Source organism: Pholcus phalangioides, unplaced genomic scaffold (genome assembly GCF_987345545.1).
Source record: "Pholcus phalangioides strain wild (caught in Gottingen) unplaced genomic scaffold, Ppha-v1.0 ptg000017l_1, whole genome shotgun sequence".
Taxonomy (NCBI): domain Eukaryota; kingdom Metazoa; phylum Arthropoda; class Arachnida; order Araneae; family Pholcidae; genus Pholcus; species Pholcus phalangioides.
The window spans coordinates 21,477,596-21,498,909 of NW_028301610.1; the positions used below are offsets into that span (position 1 = coordinate 21,477,596).

A 21,314-nucleotide genomic window follows, 5' to 3' on the forward strand; every position below is an offset into this window, starting at 1 on the left:
CTATGTGCAAAAGTGCTTAAAAATACCTGCATAAAAATATAATGCATCCTAAAAAAACTACATGCCACCTAGTCAGACCCCACTGCATATTTTGTTAAAAATTTATTTTTTAATTCAATGCAAAATGAGTCAAATTCTATATTTAATTCGCATACTTTCCTTAATTGCTGCAGGTTCTATATGTATCATGATTTTGAATTTTTTTAATGGTTGCATATATAACATAGCTTATTGAGCACTTTATTAATGTATTGCGTGAGTAATTCTGTGGTGTTTGGTCAGAACATAACTCAAAAATCACATTTTTGAGATATGAGCATTTTCATTGCGATTTAAAAATCAAAAATAAATCATACACACAAATACAAATAAAAATATTATACATCAAGATGTTTAGCTGTACGCACATGTTTGCGCATTTATCTCACTTCTAATTAGTTATAATTAGCAAGACTTTCTTTTAGATCAAAAAAACATTTTTTGGAGATATCATGTTCTGACCAAAAACACCACAGAATTAATTTTTATGAGTGAAACTTCAGTTTGAGTGGTATTAATGATAATATTTTGTACTACAGAGCATGAAGAGTCTGGTGTATTCTAAAGGAAATGACAAGCAGATCTTGTATGATTTTTGCAAATTTCTTTAAAGGTAAGTCTAATTTTTCTACATTTTGTTTGTAATTTTCCTGTATCTGACCATTTATAATTTTGTAACATTGAACTCACATAGGAAATAGCATTTTAAAGTTAAGTGTAATTTAGTTCTTGAAATAATGTGTATTTTATTGAGAAGCATGCATTAAGGCGACTGACTACGTGTGAGGTACTTTTTCAAAAACGTCATTTTGGATGAAATGCTTCTGTTTTTAATTTGAATGTGGAATAAAACTAAAAGACATGTTTTTTAACATATGTGAACATGAGAAAATGTTTTTCATTAATATTTGGGGAAAAAAATGTATATTGCCTAGAGTAATTATACGTCTAAAATTAGCATAATTTCAGTATTTATGCAAAACATTGTTTGTGAAATACTACTACTTATATCAACTTGTTATGACACAGTACGTTGCTACAATATTTTTCTGTTCAATGAACTAAAAGTTTTGAAATACAAAAAAATTTTAAAATTTTAAGATATGGTTTACGTGAAAAAAACTTTATTTAAAAAACTCAATATTTTAAATTCAAAATATCATGTAAATCAAAAAGTTTCAGAGATATTGTTTAGATCCTAGTTCATTGCATACTCATAGCTGTACAGAACCCCCGTAAAAAATTTATATCTTGTAAAGTTTTGTAGGCATCAGTTTTGCAGCAGACAAGAATGATGTAAATCAGTAAATGCATTAACAAAAATGTTTCACATACACTCCTAACATTCATAATTCTCCACATTTGTATGACAGAACTTCCTTTGCTTTAAATATCTCTAATTTTGACTTTCTTGCCCTTTTTTTTTTTCTTCTGGTCATTTTTGCCAGTGTTGCATGATATCTCGAACATGTCACACACGCATCGCCCAACCCAGAGTAAATAGACACTAGTTCATCAACTAGAATTCCTAGGTTTCAAGTACAGACAATATGCCTACATAGCCAGAATTAAAACGCAGAACTGCAATAGTCCCCAAAAGCATTGTTTGCAGTTCGATAAAAGTGTCCCTAGAGGCAAAATTGTCCAAATTACACTGTTGTTCTGCAGCGTACCATGCAAGCACTTCGAAACAGAGATTGTGCACAAGGACTCGTATATGTTGGCTTTATTGCATTTTTATGATGTCATTAGAGAGGCCAGCAGAAGATTTATCAGTAATTTTATGTCATTCATATGCAGCTTTCTGATGCTTACACCAACTGTCAGGTCCTCTTGGACATTGTCCACTCATGCTCTTTATCACCGGAGCAACAATGAAAAAATACAGCTGTAACTGTAGACTACTAATAAACCGCACATGTACCTCGTCCATATTCCTTTGCGGGTATTATAAAGAACTGGTACATGTTGGAATGTACGTGTAGTGAAACCTGATGTGGAGTTTGTTTCTGTGTTTATGCTTAGCGCTGCTATCTGCCCCTAGTTTTTCTAACTATGATTGAAGTGTAATGATTAAGTAATTGTATTGTTGTAGGCCTGTTTGCTCTCTGTGGCGAGACTTTTTTAATGGGAAGATTGGCTCACATTTGCACCTCAAAGTTAGGAGCCACAAGAAACCAACTTCAGCCGACCACCACTGTGACAATGATGGGGTTCGAACCCGGTTGCTCATGATACGAGTTTGTCACTATGACCACTCGACCACCACAGATGCTGTAACTGCATATTTTTTAAATTTCCCACATTGCTACAAATAGCAATACCATAGTAATTTTGTAGTTTATCAATAAGTTTATCGGTTAATTTACCTTTACCACTCAGTCCTTTCATGGTTTTCTTCAGTTAACTCAAACGTGCACCAACCATCTTCTGAACATGGCCAATGTATTCCAATTTAGGAATGTTAGTTTTGTGTTAAGGAAGGAAACTATTCATCCATTTTCCAACACATGCGAATCATGTTAAATTCCTTACAGGAATGTGTATATGTGGTTCAGTAGTGCCTTGATAACTCAACACTCTTATAGGATCGAGAAAATTGCCCATTTAAGCAGGTGTCAAGTTAGCAAGGTTTCCATTTTATCTCGCCTTCAATGATTTTTAAAAACTGTTTATGTATGTACCTGTTTATAATTATTGTGAATAGGTATCTTTAATTAGGCAGAGAAATCATATTTTGATTGTCTGAAGATCTTTTATCTCTAAATGAGCAGTGCAATTGTCTAAAATAAGCAAAAACTTGCTCTTTCTCATTTAAAGTGAGTTTGGTCTAGCTTTCCCAAACATCTCCTGCTCAAAAGGTTTCAGAAATCATTCACCCTACCCAAAGATGTGAGAGAATCTTTGACACATAATCAATTGTTGAATGAACATTGAAAAAAAGTTATTGAAACACACAAGTGAGTAATTTTTTGTAAAATTTTTCGAACTGAGCAACAAATGAGCAATTTCTAGAAACTACACAGAAAGAAAATATGAGAGGAATGTGTGTGAAGTGCATATGGTTGTTAGTAGTGTTCCATCACTATGGATACATTGAAATATTATTTGCAACTATTTAAAATATTTTTAGGTTTTTGACTTTGCTGAAGTGAGGGAGTTGTCAACAGAAATGTAATTTCTTCATTTTTATGACGTAGAACTCAGTGCTCATGAATTGTGCTGATGGATTTAATCCATGAATTCCTCAAGTAAGTTGAACCTTCATTTTTAACTCTGTCATTTTTATGACACACACACAAAACTTACAATATTCATTAATTTATCGGTTAAAATGCTGAATGAATTGACCTTTCAGTGCTGACTTGGAAGTTGATCATCATGTATATTCATACGTAGCACGATCATATATGTGCATGCGAAATGCTTTTGATGATACTGTATACAAGTGTATCTAATTAATTTATTCATGAGTAGTAAATACATTGGTCACAAGTTGGCACTCAGGTTTGTATGTCGCTGCAGCACATGATTTTCACAACAGCGACTACACTAGCAGGTGAAGGAAATACATAGAATAGTTTTATTAATTCTCATTCTATGTTTATCTTGCCATCTGCTGTTACTTTGCTCATTTGTTTACGTCGAGTAAGTGTTTATATGATGATAAAAAAAATTATATACAGGGTGCGTAAGTAACAAAGCATATGGTATTTTACTGACAAATCAATGTTGATCCTGGAGGCATATTTCCAGTTGGAAGTATCCAAATAATGTGTAGTACTCAGATATGTCAGTCATGTTGCAAGGTGTTGTATAAATATTAAGATGAAAATATTAGCTTTTTTATATGGATACCCTATGCTCAAGAACCGAATTACAAAGTTGTTGCTCTGACTTTCCTGATACAAAAAAAATCCATGTTTCTAACTAATATTCGCTGAGATATTTGAATTCAAAAAATAAAGCAGAGTTTGGGGGAAAAAATAGCATTAGAAATGGGTAAACCATTTTACCCACATTCAATATCCTTTTTCCCTTTATTGCATGTTACATGGAAAAGATCAGGGCCTGTTTCTGACATGGGCAAATGGTGCACGTGCTCAGGGTCCTAATATTTGCTGCCTTTTGCGTTTTAGGGAATGGTATGAATAGTAAATATTTAGCGGCAGAATAATATAAATTTTCTGAAAATTCATCACAACTATAAGTAAAATTGGGGTTGTAATCAAATAAAATTACTGGTAATTTTAAACTAATATTAAACTTTCAATTACATTTTAATATAAATTGTATAAAGATTTTTATTGCCATGATAAGGACAATCAATTTTAACAATGATATACTGTATTATATTTTAATAATCACAATCAATTTTTTTCAACACTTGTTACAATTTTACATTTAATTAAGAAAATGTCTCGACCATTATTTACTCTCGACTAGTAATGCACATAAAATCTGACCTAATTTCTTATTTTTCCTCTTTAGATGTTCTTAGCTCAATAGGCATCTTGTCTAGGTATATCCTTCAGTTAGTGAACTTGAGTAATTCATGCTCACTTCCGGTTTATTGCAGTAGGATTCTATTTTCAGTTTCATGTTTTCCTTATCCTAGAAATTCACCCTGACATAATCTTTCAAAGAAAGGGATAGACACCAAACAAAATAAAATATAATCCGTAAATTTTTAATTTATGGGAAAAAATTTCAAGTAATATAATTTTTTAAAATGAGTCTGATTTACTTAGATTTACACCGATATTCGATCGAATACCTAGGCATTATTTGGCTGAATACAGAATAATAGCCGAATATTTGTTCCATATCTATTAGGCACAACCCACATGCCCCCTTCTCCTGCATATGTCTGTGTGAAAGAAGACTATATTTAAGGTGCCTCAAAACTTCATTTGTCAAGGTCCCTAATTTATGAGGAACACACACACAGGCTGTGGAAAAATATATCTGCTATATATTTCACTCTCAGAGTATAAACACTAAGAGTCACTTGAAGCTTTAAGCTTTAATTAAATCTTTTAATTATTGGGTAATAATAACCTTTTATCATGTGTGATAAAGCCAGATTACTTAAGTGATTTGTGGCAGAGTTCCAGAGCACTCAAGTGGCCCGTAACATATTTTTAGAACACTTAAACAGTCCAGACACATTTCTGGATCACTCGAAGGATCTGCGAAACATTTAGAGATCACTTAAATGGCTCTATAGAAGACATATCAATAGTTCAGTTGCCGGCAAACTGGAAAAAAGTTGTTCTTGTTTCTGGCACACCCAGTAAAGGTGTCATTAAGAATATTTCATATTTTTATAAAGGGTGGTTGATGATGTAAGCATCTTCCAATCCCCCCTCCCCCTTGTCATCATAAGTCAGCAAACTAGAAACCCCATTCCTCCATCAATGCTGACAATATGAGTTTATAATGCATTTTAAAGGCAGAAAAAGAGGGTGGCCCAAAGTTGTAACCCGCAGGGGTACAAGATTGTGCCACATGAAAAAAATTCGTCCTTCCTTATCAAACATAAAGGGTTTTTTTTTCCGACACATCATTCAATAGGTGAGGGATGTAGGTATAATGAATAAAACATTCAGCAAATAAGTAAATTGAAGTAGATACTCTTTAAAAAGTGGCACAAAGTTGCATCATTTTACAGTATCAAATCTCATCGTGGGCCCCTCCCCTATGGGATCAAAGCCCCAGGCTGTGGGCACATGTGTTAAGACGACCCTAGCTCAATTGGGCTGTTTTGCTTCATTTGTGAAAGTAGTCACATTTTCTTCCTAACATATTTCACTTAGTTTCATTTCTTTGCTTCATGTCTGAATTTTTCATTGCGGTTTATGACCCTTTCCCCAGCAGCTTGTCATGGTTTCACCTGCGGCCCCTTGTAATATCTCAGGGCCGCAAAGGGGCCATAGGTTGAGAAACACTGTCCTAGATTACACAGCACCTGGTAATAAATCAAATATTTTTTAAACTTTCTATGGGGGTCGTAAATACAAGTGGTGGCTCGTAGCTAAAATTAGTGGAGGTGCTGCTCCAGAAAAATTTTAGCCTTTGTTTTAAAATTGGGTAAAAAGAAACACACAACACACGCGGAGTAAAAAAACTACTTTCCACCAGAGCGCGCCAGGGTTGGCATTGCAGGAGCGATGGTGCTGCAGCCTCGTGTGGAGCTTTCTATGTGTGCACAACAGTCAAACACCATGCTGCTGGCAGTGTGAAGTGTACAGTTCCATACAAAGATTTTTGTATCTTTTTCATAAACTGGGGATGGCTACTGACACTAAGCTTAAGGATTATATATTGTACAAGTATAAAGAACTCATATTAAATGTTATCAATAATATCAAGTGGAAATAGGAGGTGCTGCAGTTCCACAGTGCCTATATGTGAGCCGCCACTGGTAAATACCTAAATTATACCTTAAGTCACTTCAAATCCTGACTATAAGTGGGACAACAATTTTCTTCACAAATGTTTTGATTACAGATGATATATTTTTTTGTCAATTAAAAGCCACTTTATACAGGTTGATCCAAAAGTCATGCAACCCGTTACAAAATTAATTCTACTGATTTCTCAAATTCTACTGATTGTAGACATAGTTTTTTCATAGAGGGCAGCACTATACTGTTCACGATCTAAAATATTTTTTTTTAATTTTCTATGTGTGCACTAATACTCTCAGTAGCTTTGTTTGTTGTATGATCAAGATGGTTTTTTTGTCAGAAGCAAATTTTTATGATTGAACAATATTTTTCAACTCATTTGTTAGAAGCCGTTATTGAAGTGTTCAAAAATAAACTCCCAAATGTTTTGTGCCCAATAAGACAACAATTTTCCGATTGGTGTCCCGTTTTCGAGAAACTAGAAATGTTGAAGACCATAGGCTAAGTGAGCATTTGTCTCTACTGAGCCAGCATGGAATGCATGAAAAAAAAAACTAAATGGCAAAGTCACGTTCAAAAAGTGTAAGGAAGTTGGTGTCACAGATGAATATGTCATATGGGACTGCTCAGAGCCCTGAAGAAAGGAGTTTAAAACCTTGTCTCTTGTGGTTGTTCAGGATTTGAAAGCTCCTGGTCAGATCAAATTTTTGAGTTATTGTTGATGGCTCAGATTCTTCATGGACAAAAATGGTATGGATAATCTTGATTCTGTGTTCTTTACAGATGAAGTCTGGTTCCGTCATACAGGTTCTGTAAACAGCCGAAGCAGCAGAATTTGGTGCACTGAAAATCTGAACATCTATCATGAAAAGCCTCTGTATTCGACCAGGGCCGGATTAACCACTAAGCAAAATAAGCAGGTGCTTAGGACATCAAGAGAAAAAAGGCACCAAAAAAAGTATCTAAAATGTTTTTTTTTTTTTGTAAATTTTTTTTCCAACATCCGGCAGAAAATCCAAGCATTTTCGATTGTATAGTTGAAGATATTTTTTAATGAATATCTTCAACTATATTTATGCCATTCTTTCATTAAAAGAAATGGCATAAATACAGAAAAATGTATGATATTGCAAACTAGAGATCACGTTAATGCTTAGTTTTTAGAATGAGATTTCGTGCAATTTCTATAGTTAGCTTGAGCCATTTTAACCTCATCATGGGGGGCCCTTTGACAAATTGATTTTTCTGAGGGCCCTTTCTACCAGCTAAAAATTCTTGCTTACCAATTTGCATACTAACTCTTGCAAATTGTAAACAAAACTACTTGTCACAAGGTCCTCGGTTTGTATCTGGGGGAGACCCACGCAATAATAAAACAAATTATCATTCCCAACTAATATGATAATTGTTAAATCAATACAAAAATGACAAATTTATGAGTAAGCCAAGTTCTACAGACTAAGGATGTGAATTTAAAAATGCTCAAATCTGAGTCATTAGCGGACCGACTGCATGGTTTCAATCTTATAGTTAATTATTATTACCCGTGCAAGACAGTTTCGGTACCTCTTTGTCGTGTAAGTCACTCCAGTAAAATAACCCCAAAAACTTGCTGTGTTCTCAGATGAAATCCGTCAAAAATTGTCGCCTGGCAGTTCAGTGGTTAAGGAGCTAGCCTCTGATTGTGTAAGTCTGGGTTCGAATCTTGGCTCTTCGACGTCTACTAACACTAACAAATTTCCTAGACAGATCTTACGGATCTCTTGAGAGTGTGTGAAGATCACGTTAAAAAAAACCATAGGTTTTTCTGTGAATCATTGTCTAGTACACTCATTGTTTGAAATTTTGCATAAAAACATTATTTTTTTTGCTTCTGCATAGGACACAGAGCTAGAGCCACCTTTTTGTGGTTCGATCTAGAACTCCTAGAATATAGGTATGAAGACACTTTAGTTCGATCCACTGTAGAAGTAAAAGAAATGCTAACAGACTGCAACTCGAAAATGCATCTGAAAGAACAGCACCCAATGATTATAGTTCACCAAAAATAATTTAATATCAACCATCCCAAAATTCAGTGGTTGAGTTTGAAGCTCTTTTGTGAAATCCTAACAAGCAGTCGATAGAAAATATCTTTAAATGATTTTAAAATATTTTGAAAAGAAAGTCTAAAAATTTAAGGTCTGTGTTTTTGGTAAATTTAAAAGAAAAATTCCAAAGCTTTCAAAGATGTCTCAGAAATAAACAAAAATGATTCAAGAGATATCAGTGACTTGCAAGTTGAAAGTCTCTCCTCCCTTTTTTTTTTCTATGTCCATGCTTGAAAAATATTTAAATCATAATTCTTCCTTAGAGTATTTCTAAAATATAAAATTTCATTTAATACTTTTTTTCCCTTTATAGATTTGATATCGAGTAATATATACTTTTAGGATCTGGCCCTGTATTCGACCAAAATCAGTGTGTGTGTGGTGCACTTACCCTGAGAAAATACAAATACAAAATCAACGCCACAACAGGCAAAATGCCCAATGAGGTGGCTGATAAAAAGATGGATGTAATAATATTTCAAAAATACAGCAACTCGATAAAAAATACACAATTACAAACAATATATATATATATGATAGAATATTATATACAATGCCCATAAAGAATACTTATGGTTGGATAACTTCTCGATTTACCCCAACATGTTTATCGTATTTCTTTTTAAATGTGTCAATTGTATTCAAATTTACTACCCCGCGGGTAAGCTATTCCATTTATTAACAATCCTATTAGAGAAAAATTCCCTGTGGCACTATAATTGTCCCTCACCAATCGATACTGGTGTAATATATGGTATATATATAACTACTGATAATATGATACTGGTGTAATATATGGTATATATATAACTACTGATAACATGATACTGGTATATATAACTGTTTCTTCTACATTACACAGGGTGCCAAAATGTGTGTGCTTGCCCAGCACCACCTAGAGATAGAAGGCCTTCGCAGTCTGCTTGTGACGTCAGTAGGTAGTCCATTGTCCCTCAGAATATTCAGTTTAAAAAAATCCCTGCTCATGCTAGTATCATCCATACTGGTTTGTCAGTATCATCATTGTGAGGAAAAGAAATGATCGGGCTCAGAATTGGCAATATCTATGCCCCACATACAATCACTATGTGGTATTTGTGAGCCAATCAAGAAGATTCTACGCCAAAATAAGAAGAAACGAAATAGTATGCTGTGTTTCAAAATATGGCAAACTTATAGGTAGTCAGATGACATTTATGGCAAACAGTGGAGAGGCCTTCTATCTCTAGGAGGTGCTGGCTTGCCCCATTTGAGAAAGTATCTAGTTGCAGCCCTAGATAGATGGCACCACCTACTGAACGTAAAACACGCTGAATGCTGATCGCACACACACAATCACACTCGAGTTTCACCTACACAAATCTGACATATCTCCCATATTCGGGGTGAAAATATGTAAGTTAAATGGTGACAGATCAGAGTGGTGGACCATCAGGGAAGGAAAATAGTCATTTTACCAAGAAATCGCTTTTCAAGGATTTATATGAATAGGGAATCGGAAGATAAGTGTCAGAGAGAATTTCATTAGCTTTAAATTTAATCAGAAGATATTATTGCAAGAGCTAAGATTTTTTAAAGAAATGGAAAATCAATCAGAAGTGAATTAATAAATCAATCTATTAGTAAATGGATGTGTGCCTCTAAGTTAATTACAGTGGATTCTGCTTATAACGTTTTTAAAGAAAATGTAAGCAGGAAAACACTTTAAACAGGAAATCTTAATAAGAATTATTTAGAGTTGGGACGAGAGACGAAAATAAGTCATACTAAGTAAGCATAAATTAATAGGTGGAAAAACATTCTAAATGGGAATGTTATAAGCGGGATCGACTATATATTTGTTTTAGATTTATTACATGCATTAAATTTCACATTTTCAATCCTCAGAGGCTTTTCCTACTAGTAGACAATGAAAGTAAATGAACCTTTGAAAAGAGTGGCCAGAAACTTAGCAAAAAGAATACACGTTTGCATTCACGCAAATGGCTCACATTTTTTTTTTTACAATCTACACACACACACACAAACATATATATATATATATATATACAACATATACTTTTGACCTCAAGGGACATGAATGTCCTTCCAGTAGGTGTCTATAAGGGTTTCTCTGTTGATAATTTTTTTTTAGCAACAGCCTATCATGGTTTGGTTGATAATTTTTCAATATGAAGTATATTTTTTTTATTTTTGTATTTATGAAACAAAGAAATTTTATATACAGATGGATTGTTATACTACGTAGTTGCATTGTTGTTGTAATATAAATTCTAGACTGGTATTCATAGAAAATGTGAATATATTGTTATTGGACCTTATGTCATTGTTTGTATGATTGATAGCATGATATAGATTAATTATTTTTGGAGCGGTGTATCTATAACTCTTTTGGAATGTTTTATTTGTTTTCAGCACTTCATATAAATTATTAAATCTAGATGAGGTTCTATTTTGTTTTGTTTCTAACCAATTATTGTTTGAGAATGAAAATTTTATTAGTCTATAGACATAGTTAGCTTATGACATTCTTTTGGTGGTGTTTGTTATTTGGGATCTTGTTATATAAATTATCTTATCTAATTTTTGTATATTTGTTTGATATGCACCTCCCCAAGCATCGCATGCACTTTGTTTTTGTATCCACAAATGTTGTTTCATTCGATAGAATTTGCAAAAAAATATTTTAGAATGGGTTGCGTGACTTTTTGGTTCACCCTGTATAAAACAAGTTTGAATAACCCATTACTGGCAATTCCTTCAATCATAGGTGGAGATAGACTTGGAAGTCTGAGGGGCAAGGTCATTTTTGCTGGGGGGGGGCGATGCTCCCAACCCCTGTATCTCCGCTCATGCCTTCAATAATAACCTTCTAATTAAGAAAGTATATTACCGATATGGTTAGTTTTCCTTCATCTTCCGTGAGGTTGAAATTTTTGTTTCCCGGTTAATCCATTTCCAGGATAATCAAGGTTCTACCATAGCCCGTAAAGTTATTAAAAGTATTTGGAGGGCTCACAAATATTGGGGGGAGCCCATGGGCCGGATACTAGATTGCGCCTGTGGGTTCTACTGAACTAAATTCCGTGATTTCGTGCGACTCCGAACAAAAATAGTAAACATATCCCATAATCCTTCACGTGGTTTCCCATAATCCTTCATGACGGGACACTTCACGTGGTCGTGAAGGATCTTGGGATATGTTTTCATTTTTCGCCGGTAAGTGCGGATGAGATAAGTGTGTAAATTTTTTTTAATTTTATAATACAACGTTTTTCAATTTGATTGTTCTTTAGATTGTTCAATTTCTATTCGCAAAATATTTTTCATGTCGCGCATCAATTCTTATGAAGTTTCTGGTACGGAATCAGAATTTGTGTTTGAAAATATTTTAGGCCTACCCTGTGAGGCTTTTATATAATCTATTTATTTATCTAATTTAAGTTATTCCCATAAAATTTAATTTCTTTTAGTTTATGTGGTGAAATACCTAAACTTCCAGCGGCTGAATTAAGATTTGAATCGATTTTCTCAATTTTTTTCCTTTTATTTCCCCATCTGATCCTTCTGTTTAGATCAGTGTTTCCCAACCTTTTTAGGCCATTTTGATCATGGCCACCCCCATCCTGGAGCAGGACCCCTTGGCTTTGCTGGCCCCTCTGTAGTTGATTTATAGTGTGAAAAAAATGATAATAGTACCAGTCCCAACCTGTCCTCTGAAATCCTTATGTCCCCCGTCAGGGCTGTAATAAGAACTTTTGTCAGGAGAGGATTCTTCCAGGGCCGTCTTGAGAGGATTCTGGGCAAAGTGATTTTTCTGAGGCCCCTTCCCCTGACTAGAAATGACTGCCTACCAATTAATATGCTTACTCTCAAAAATTTGAACCATGTCTCATTTTTATGAGGCTCCTTTGCACTTGAGGCCCCATGCATTAAGGGGACACTGGACCTCCTTCCCGAAAAAACTTCATAGTTTCATAACAAAGTTGTTTTTTTTAATGTAAAAACTTTTTTTTTGCTTTGCATCCTTTGCCAATCAGGGGCTTTGCATTCCTAAATTTTGCCACTCTGGAGCTTTGCACCCAACTTTTTCCCTGTTACTTGTAATTGTTATTCAAAAAGTACTCTCATGTTGAACAAGTCGAAATGGTCATTTATTTGGTCAAAAGCAGTGATTCTCTTGACCAGGAGACATCTTGAGGAGCCGTGAGCTTGGAAGAAAAAACTAGTTTTTATATTGCTATATACAGAATATTTTATAAAGGTCCATGGCCTTCATTTCATTAACACAAGGTGTCCATGGACTTCATCTTACTCACTGAAACTGTCCATGGAACGTAAAACATTAAAAACACTTGGTCAAACCTCTCCCAAAGAAAATTAAAAAAGGAAAGAAAGAAATTGTTTGAAAAGTATAAATTTGAATTGGTATTAAAAAATGGGAGTACTGAAAATTCCACACACAAGCCTCAATAGAAAAACTCATTCTTGAATAGGTTCCACATTGGAAATCAGTTTAGAAACCATAAATTCACGAGGAAAAAGAATTCATTTTTTCTAGATTTGACCATGTCCATATAAACAACATTGAAACTGAAATGAAAAAATTAAATTTTATTCTTTAAAAACAGGCAATTTAAACAATTTAAATTTATGGCACGAGTTTGCTGAAATCAATTAAATTTGTTTTGTAAACTAAGTTTGGAATCACACGTTCAGGGGAAAAAAATCGCTTTGATGTAAGAATTTTTTTTTCTTCTAATTAATAAAGGCCTGTTTACACATGTTAAGGGATTTAGTAGTTAATTAAATTTTAAGTTGTCAAGTACTTTAAAATGTAGGCATATGCAGATAAGGACAATTTACACTCTGTTTAGTTGGCGAGTGATTAATATATATACTTGTGTATAAGCCAGTCCCTTCACTTCAGAACCACCAAAACTGCAATAAATTGAAAACCCATGTATGAGTAGACCCCCAAAATCAGCGCATTTTAGAGGGAAAGAAACGACGTATATTTTCATGCTTAATTAAAAGTTACAATGAAAAATGATTCAAACTTTCTAATCCATTTCTCCTTTTGATTTTTCAAGCTTTACATCGAAGAAGCTGAGTCATCATAAAACGTGGCATCTATGTCTTCATCTTCGACTGTGCTATCATCGCTGTCGTCACTTTTGAAGAGGAGGGTGCCATATTCAGTTCTGTCCATCTTGTTGCTGATACAACACTTTTTAAGGGATTTGATGATTATTTTGGTGGAAACAATTCCACACCTCATGTACCCACTGGCACACTAGGCCGATGTCAGGATTCGTTAAGGTACTGCTTTTTGTTCTTTCTTTACCTTCGAAATCATTCATTCGGTTCATAAATTCCTTGAATAATCTTTGAAAGGCTAGTTGACGCTCACGTGTAGTGACTGTAAAGTCCACCCCCGGGGAATCAAAGCCAACAACGTTTTCGATTCTTTTGCTTTGGTTTTAACATCATTGGTTCTGCAGTGCAGTATTTGAATATAGATACAAAAATCACTCTACTGATTAGTAATACCATCTAAAGTAGTGTAATGATGTCGCAGATCTTTAAGCTAGCCATGCGAAGTGATATATGGCTTTATGATTTGTTTGATGAAGTGGGGAGGAGGAGGGTCGATATTTTCTTTATAAAAACTGACCAGTGTACACAACTGGATCCATAGGTGGAGATTGACTTGGAAGTCTGGGGGAGCACGATGATGATGTCAGCTCATATATACATTAGATCATCGACTCCACCTTTGATGCTGGGGGGGGGGGGCAATGTCCCCCACCCCCGTATCTCCACCCATAAGCAGATCCCTCCTCTCCAAATTAACAAATTAAAAATTTTGTCAACAAAAAAAGCTTATCTTGTACACGAGTATATGCGGTAAGTGATTTAGGGAAAAACTTTATTATATCTTTTGGTTAAGTAGACCTAGGTGCATGCACCAGTGCCCTTCTATGAAAATCATCTAATCAACGTTTACTAAATCCACTTAACGTGTGGATAAATTTTGGAAACTTGCCAAATTAAATTTAATTAACTACTAAATCACTTAATGTGTGTAAACGGGCCCTAAAACTGCTGTTCATAATCGGGAACATTGATCGTTAAAGGTTAAATAAAGTCAAATGAGACTTGAAAGCAGCAGCCTACTGTTTCATAATGTCAACAAGCTCCTGCCAGTGCATCTGAACTTGAGTTTACATGCTAATGGGAGTTAAATTAATGGGACTGTCGGCTTCAGGCCATATTTGTTATTTTGTCTTCATCTAATTTATTTTTCAATCTTTCCTTTATTTTCTGTTTAATCTCACTTTGCAAAATTTTACATTGCTTTTTCTGACCTCGTACTTGTTTCCTTGCTCTCACCAGGTTTCTGTTCTGCTTCATAAATTGTTGGTATTGTGGCTGAGTTGGTTAAAGCGCCCTTTTATAGGGAGATCGTGGGTTCGAATCCCACCGATGCCTTAACTGTGAAGCAGAGCTTTCACTTTTTCCCTTGTCTTTTGTTTGACCTTCCCAGCTAAGATTTTGCAAGCAGGGTTGTGCCAAATTTGGCAATTATTTTTTGTCGCCAACTGATTGCTTTGTCTATTTCAATATCTCATACTCTAATATCTCAGTGAATATTGCACTTAAAGCATGTAATTTTTTTTTGTTGGCATCAGGAGAGACAAGGCAACAACTTTCTAGTTGGGTTTTGGGGCACACAGGGACGGTGTAAAAAGTTAATTTCTTTTATTTTAACCCTAGAAACTAAAAAAAAATAAGCTGATAAAAACTGCATCTTAACTGCCTTTACCCTACATCTCTGAGACGTAGAGTTAGTATTCTAGGGTTAATAGCTATACAACCCCTTGCAACATGAATGACATATCTGAGTACTATATGTTATTTGGAAACTTTTTCTAATTGGAGATATACCTCTAGGAGCAACGGTACCAGGGCCGTCTTAAGATCATCATGGGCTCCTGGGCTAAGTGATTTTTCTGAGACTCTACCTGGCAAATTCTCGAAAAATGCAACTACTTTGCATTTTTCTGAGGCCCCTCTTCTCTTGAGATCCCCGGACCATGCCCGGGTGAACCCATGCGTTAAGACGGCATTGAACGGTTCGCCAGTAAAATGCCATACCCCCATCGTTTGCTATGCTCCCTGTATATGAATTGGAATTATCATCATGCCCCCATCTTTCATTATCGTTACCCCTCCGCCTTTCATGTCTATCTCTACCTATGCTTCGTTAGTTCCAGAAAAAAGTACCTAATTTCTTTTGTGTCTGCCATTTCAATTAAAGAATTTTATTCTATATCTTTTTATTCTATTCTTAAGAAGTATCTATTAATTATATTTAAAAAACACACAACTATAAATCCGGACTTTAAAAATCTATTGCCCAGGGCATGTAAAAACTTTGACTGGGCATGTATTTTTTTCGGCTATATGCCCGAACAGTTAACAGAATTAAACACACATTCATTTTTTTATTTTTTCCATCAGCAGTACTGTCCCAACACGCTTGAAATTCCACAGAATTCGTTAAGAAGTCATGATGAAACATGTAGCTATTCCATGAACAGTGATCAATTTCCTACGGCTCAAATATTTTTGAGACCCTGTGTTGCCATGGACCTCAAATCCTGTGATTGGGCTGGCTCCGAAACCAGAATTTTCCACAGGCCTTTCTCTGTGGTAAACCTATATAAAACGGAACGTCAAGAGATTAATTATTTTCCGTTTTAGACTGGTTTTCATTTTATAAAGGTGCACACAAAAATATATGCAGTGATTGAATCCTTTTGTGAAATTTGAATTTTGAGAATGTCAACTACTATAAACCAACGAGTATTACACAGAAACATGCATATTATTCTGAATTTTTTCATGTTTTGAATTGTTACACATTTGAAATTTTATTTTTGATGCACTAACAGTTAAGCTTCAGTATAAAATGTTCTCCTTAATATAAGCAATAGAATGAAAAATTTTGTCAAAAATGAAATTTTTTTTTATTTAAAATAAAAAATTGAGAAATTGTGTACGAACTTAAAAATAGTGAGAATGAGATCAACAACCAATAACGTTTTTGAAAGAAAGATTCTACATCTCTCTGCAACACTTGAATCTTGCTTTTTATTGCATCTATGAACTCCATTTTTGAGTTTGATCGCCAATGATTGTAGCACGCATGAGTGATAAGAAGGGGCTAGACCACTGTACAGAGCCACCACTCTACAGCAGCACCAACCTTTTGTGTCCTGGTGAGCTAGGGATGTTCAATTTGTGTGCCTGTTAAGTAAAAATATCTATTCAACTATATTCTGGGAAGCCGCGGATCGATCAGGACAAGGGAACTGGAGTGACAAAAGTTTGAGAACCAGTGCTCTACAGGATTTTGTTTCAACATTACCCCAAATGTTTCTGTAATTTTAAGTTTTTAAGTTTTCTTTTCTGTAATTTTAGTATGAAATAAAAGTATGCTTACATCTCCCTTTTATGCATACTTTTATGTATATTGTTAGTAAAGATTTTAACTAAAACTTTCTTAAAGTTTAAAAAAGTTTATAAAATGAAACTTCATATAAGCGAGTATTTGTTAAAAAATCAATAAGCACAATATAAAATTAGTCAGTACCAATGGTGTATTAACAGAGGCCTTAGCGGGCAGCGCGTTCAGAAGGACAATAGCCAAAAAAATTAATAGAATGGGAGAAGGGCAACAAAATTTGTATGACCCTAAAGATATTCGCCTCTGCCGAGACAGTGATGGACTAAGTCAGTGAGTGACCTAGACAGTTTGCAAGCACATGAGTGTAGAAAAGAGTTACTTAAGGGCTTAAGCACAAGCATGGGAATGACCAAAAGAGTGACCTAGAGAGTGGGAAGCATGTATGATAAAAAAAATGAACTCCACCCCTGAACTCTAGGGATGCACTAATTCCAGTCCATGAAAGCAATCATTTTTGTAGCATTATTGAGCCCCTGGGCCGAGCAATGCACTAAGACCCCCCCCCCCCAACACTAGGTGAACAAAATTTATGGTAACTACCATGTGCTATCAGCTAGGCTACTCATACATCAAGGATCTCCTGGGCAGTCCTCAGGTTCTGGTTCAGAAGGGGCATTTGCTCTTGTGGTTTCCATTATTATCTGTTATCTATCCAATGGACCCATGTCATCTTAAGAAAAACAGCATATCTCAGTGTTTCTTGATCTTTTTTGCCCATGGCCCCCTTTGAACCATATTTTCTTCTTATGGCTCCCCTTGTTTTATTCAGGAGGCCCATCCACCTTTATCCGGGTGCAAAGGTGGAGATATGATTTCACCTCTCTCCTCCTGTTCTAGCCGAACTTCCCCCCCCCCCTAGAGTATAGCCAACACCTTCTAGAGCAAGAAGCCTTCGCCTGCGATTTTTTGATGCTGTGGCCATCATGCTTCGGCCTGTTTTTTCCCCATTGGTAGCTGTTTGTCGTTGTCCCTGATCGCCATATTGACAGCCGTTTGCATGCACGTGTGCACAGTTTTTAATGATAAATTTTTATTTTAAAAATTTATTTTATTCTTTTCTTGGCAAGGTAATAAACAATATTGTTGCATAAGTAATTTAAAAAGAATAGTTGAAAAAAACAACAGCTAATCTGGCCACCAGCGAGCTTCAGTGAAGGAAGTACAGGTCTATCTGTGCAGCTGCATATAAAATCACACAGGTGAGTTCATTTTTTACTATTACATGAAATGCATTAATGAATATTCTTTAATATTATTATAACGAACATTGTTAATCTCATAATCCCAATTTTCATAAACTCAGTGCTATACATAGGGATAGGGCTTTATTAAGTTAATTGATAATATTGGTGCTGTGCTATTTGAATCATTTTTTAATGTTATCTTTCAACGTAAGAAACTTTTAACGAATAAACAGTTGGAGGGAATTTAGAAGAAAAAAAAATTCAGAAAATATATTTCATGCCCCCTTCCCTGGAGCTGGGTTTCTATGATAAAATTTTTAGTGGATCCCACTGTAATATTTCTCATTGGAGCCTTTGATGGAACTTCAAATAATTACGTGAAAGGAAATATTTTATTTCATGCCCCCCTCCTCCTGAAACTGGGTCCATTGGTAAGACCTGCTTGGGTCAAAGCAATGAGAATTCTAAATTTTTTTAATGTTAGAATTTCAACTAAATACATTCACAAATTTAGAAAAAGTTCAAAAGTCTAATGATACTTTTATTTCATGTCAATAGGTGTGTATGACTTGGACAGTATCATGGGATCATGTGAATTTGCTGAACACCCAAGAAGAGCGAGAACTGGAGCTTGCATTGATTGTAACTACCAACCAAACAACAGTCTTGAATGATGTCTTCCATGGGACTTGCCTCGTGCCATATTGCTTCCAACCAAGTCAAGATGTGTGTGTGGGGGGACATAAACAGTGCATGTTGTGAAACATTTTCATTAAATATAATTAACAATATAAAGTAGCACGCATTTGAAATACAGTGAGCTGAACAGTGTTTCGCCGCATCCAAATATCTAATGAGAGCCTTTTGTGCTTATACAATGTCACTACAGGTGCATTCTTATCCCAAAATGTGAATGACCTCAATATTCCTGCATATTTTGAAAGTACAGTTGAACCCCCATTGTAGCACCCCCTGTTGTAGTGCTAACTCTGCTTGCCACCAGAAATTTTCAGTGAACACATCTTCTATATTCGGATTATAATGTAAAAAACATAGGGATTATAATGCAATGTAGAACTAAAATAATTTCAAAGGTAAGTGTAAAATATGTCTCTCTTAAGTTTTTTATCAAGAAATATTCAAGTAATGATGTACAGTTTTTAAAATTTCATGAATTTTTTCTTCTTAAAATTGAATGTGTGTTGAAATATTTATAGAATAACACTAATAAGGCAAAGATACAGTGTTTCATTATAAACTTGTGAATTTATGTAATGAAGCCTCTCTGAAACACTATTCCAACCATTAACCGATATAACGCCAAAATTCTTTGGGACGGGTCATGGCATTATAACTGGGCTCGATTTTATTATATTAAAGAAATGCCTATTTATTTTTCCACACACACACACATATAAATTAACAAATTTCTCTGACTTTATTAGAAACACCAAAAGGCAATATTTCAACTATACATAAATTCTTCACATAGAACAACTTAAAATATTCAAAAGTAATTATTATATTGTTGATATAAATGTGGGAGTAGTGTATAATCATAGAGTATTAAATAGAATTTTGCCCTATGTCTATAAATTTGGTCAGATACATATTTTGCCTGTCTTGAACATATATGGCTCGTTGCTTCATAATGTAATTCTTAAAATTGATCCACGTTTGGATGCTATTGGCTTTATTGTTATAGCCATCGCAACTGATAATTGCATTAATAACAAAATAGTGGATTTGTCCATTAGTCCCCATATAAATTTCTATGTTCATCCTTGCCCTTCAACATACGGGGCCAGACCATTTTTTCCCTGATAGTGCATCTGATTAAAAATATCAGAAAAGCTGGCTGTATTAAAAAATTGTGGTGTTTTTTTTTTTTCCAAATATATATAGAGAGAGAGAATTTTGCCTTGCCTATAAATTTCGTGAGGTTCATGTTTTGCCCTTCTTGAACATAGATCACATGTTGCTTCATAATATAGTTCTTAAAATTAATCTACGTTTGTCAGTGATTGGTACAGAAAGTGCATTTTCGAAATAGACTTGCAATGCGTTATGATAAACAACTTTGGGTTCTTTAGAAATTACAAAATACTGTGTTGATGAATTCGGTTTTCCATGTTTTAACTTAAAAATATATACAAATACTTATTCAGAAGCCAGGTTTTGGAAATATAGACAAGTACTAATAATATTTCTTTGAGGTAAGTTTTAGTATGTGGGAGGGGGGTAATTTTCTGTGGAGTTTTTTCTAACGTAATTTCTAAAGAACCTTCGAATAAAAATGCACTTTTAAAGGAAAATTATAGTAAAAATATTTTATGCAAAAAGGAAGCTGGTGACGTTTTTTTAAAAAAGCAATATTTTTGAAATATATTTTTACTACTTAAATCACATCTTAGCATAGAATTCATGAATCTGTGTATGAATGAGAATCGTACAATCATCCATATCCAATTCCTAGTGGAAGGGGCAAAGCAACGTATATTTATTTCATAAAAAGTTAGTTCCTTTTACATATTTATTTTTTTTATAAATGACTGAAAATATATATTGCATATGTGATGAAAAATAAGGGATATTATATAGTTGAATTGTGGTCTCAAAATTTTCTTTTGGTATTCAATGGATATTTTTTTTTTTAAATCAACAGAAATTAAGTTTTGAAAAATTAATGCTTTTGGGGAAGTTTGAGGTCAAAGGGTAAAATTTTTCAAATATTGTCAAGTTTTTATTAAAACTCTGACCATAATTGATACTTGAAAATAATGAATTATAAGTATAAACTTGTCTATTCGAGTGCTCAATTCTTTACTAAAAATCAGCCTTTTTTCTATAACATAGAGAAAATATATAGCAACGTGGGTCAAATATATAACACATCTGCGCTAGTGTGTGGTGCTGCTGGAAAACGATCTTACAGGGAAGATTGGTTTCGTAGGATGGATCTCAATGACGTCACGAATCTTGGGGGTCAGGCTTTCTGCTCTAGAAGGTATTGGTATAGCCCTCTTAGCCCCCTCCCATTCTCCACTCCTAT

General features: G+C 34.5%; 1 protein-coding gene across 3 annotated transcripts in view; it reads left to right on the plus strand.

Moving 5' to 3' along the window:
- The first annotated feature begins 617 nt into the window (after positions 1–617).
- LOC149072537 (uncharacterized) overlaps positions 618–21,314 on the plus strand; it is a 121,537-nt gene continuing 100,840 nt past the window's right edge. For all 3 annotated transcript variants that reach the window (XM_089246104.1, XM_089246102.1, XM_089246103.1), the window contains exon 1: positions 618–652. The gene's annotated coding sequence lies outside the window, so the exon portion shown is untranslated. The remainder of the gene's footprint in view (positions 653–21,314) is intronic.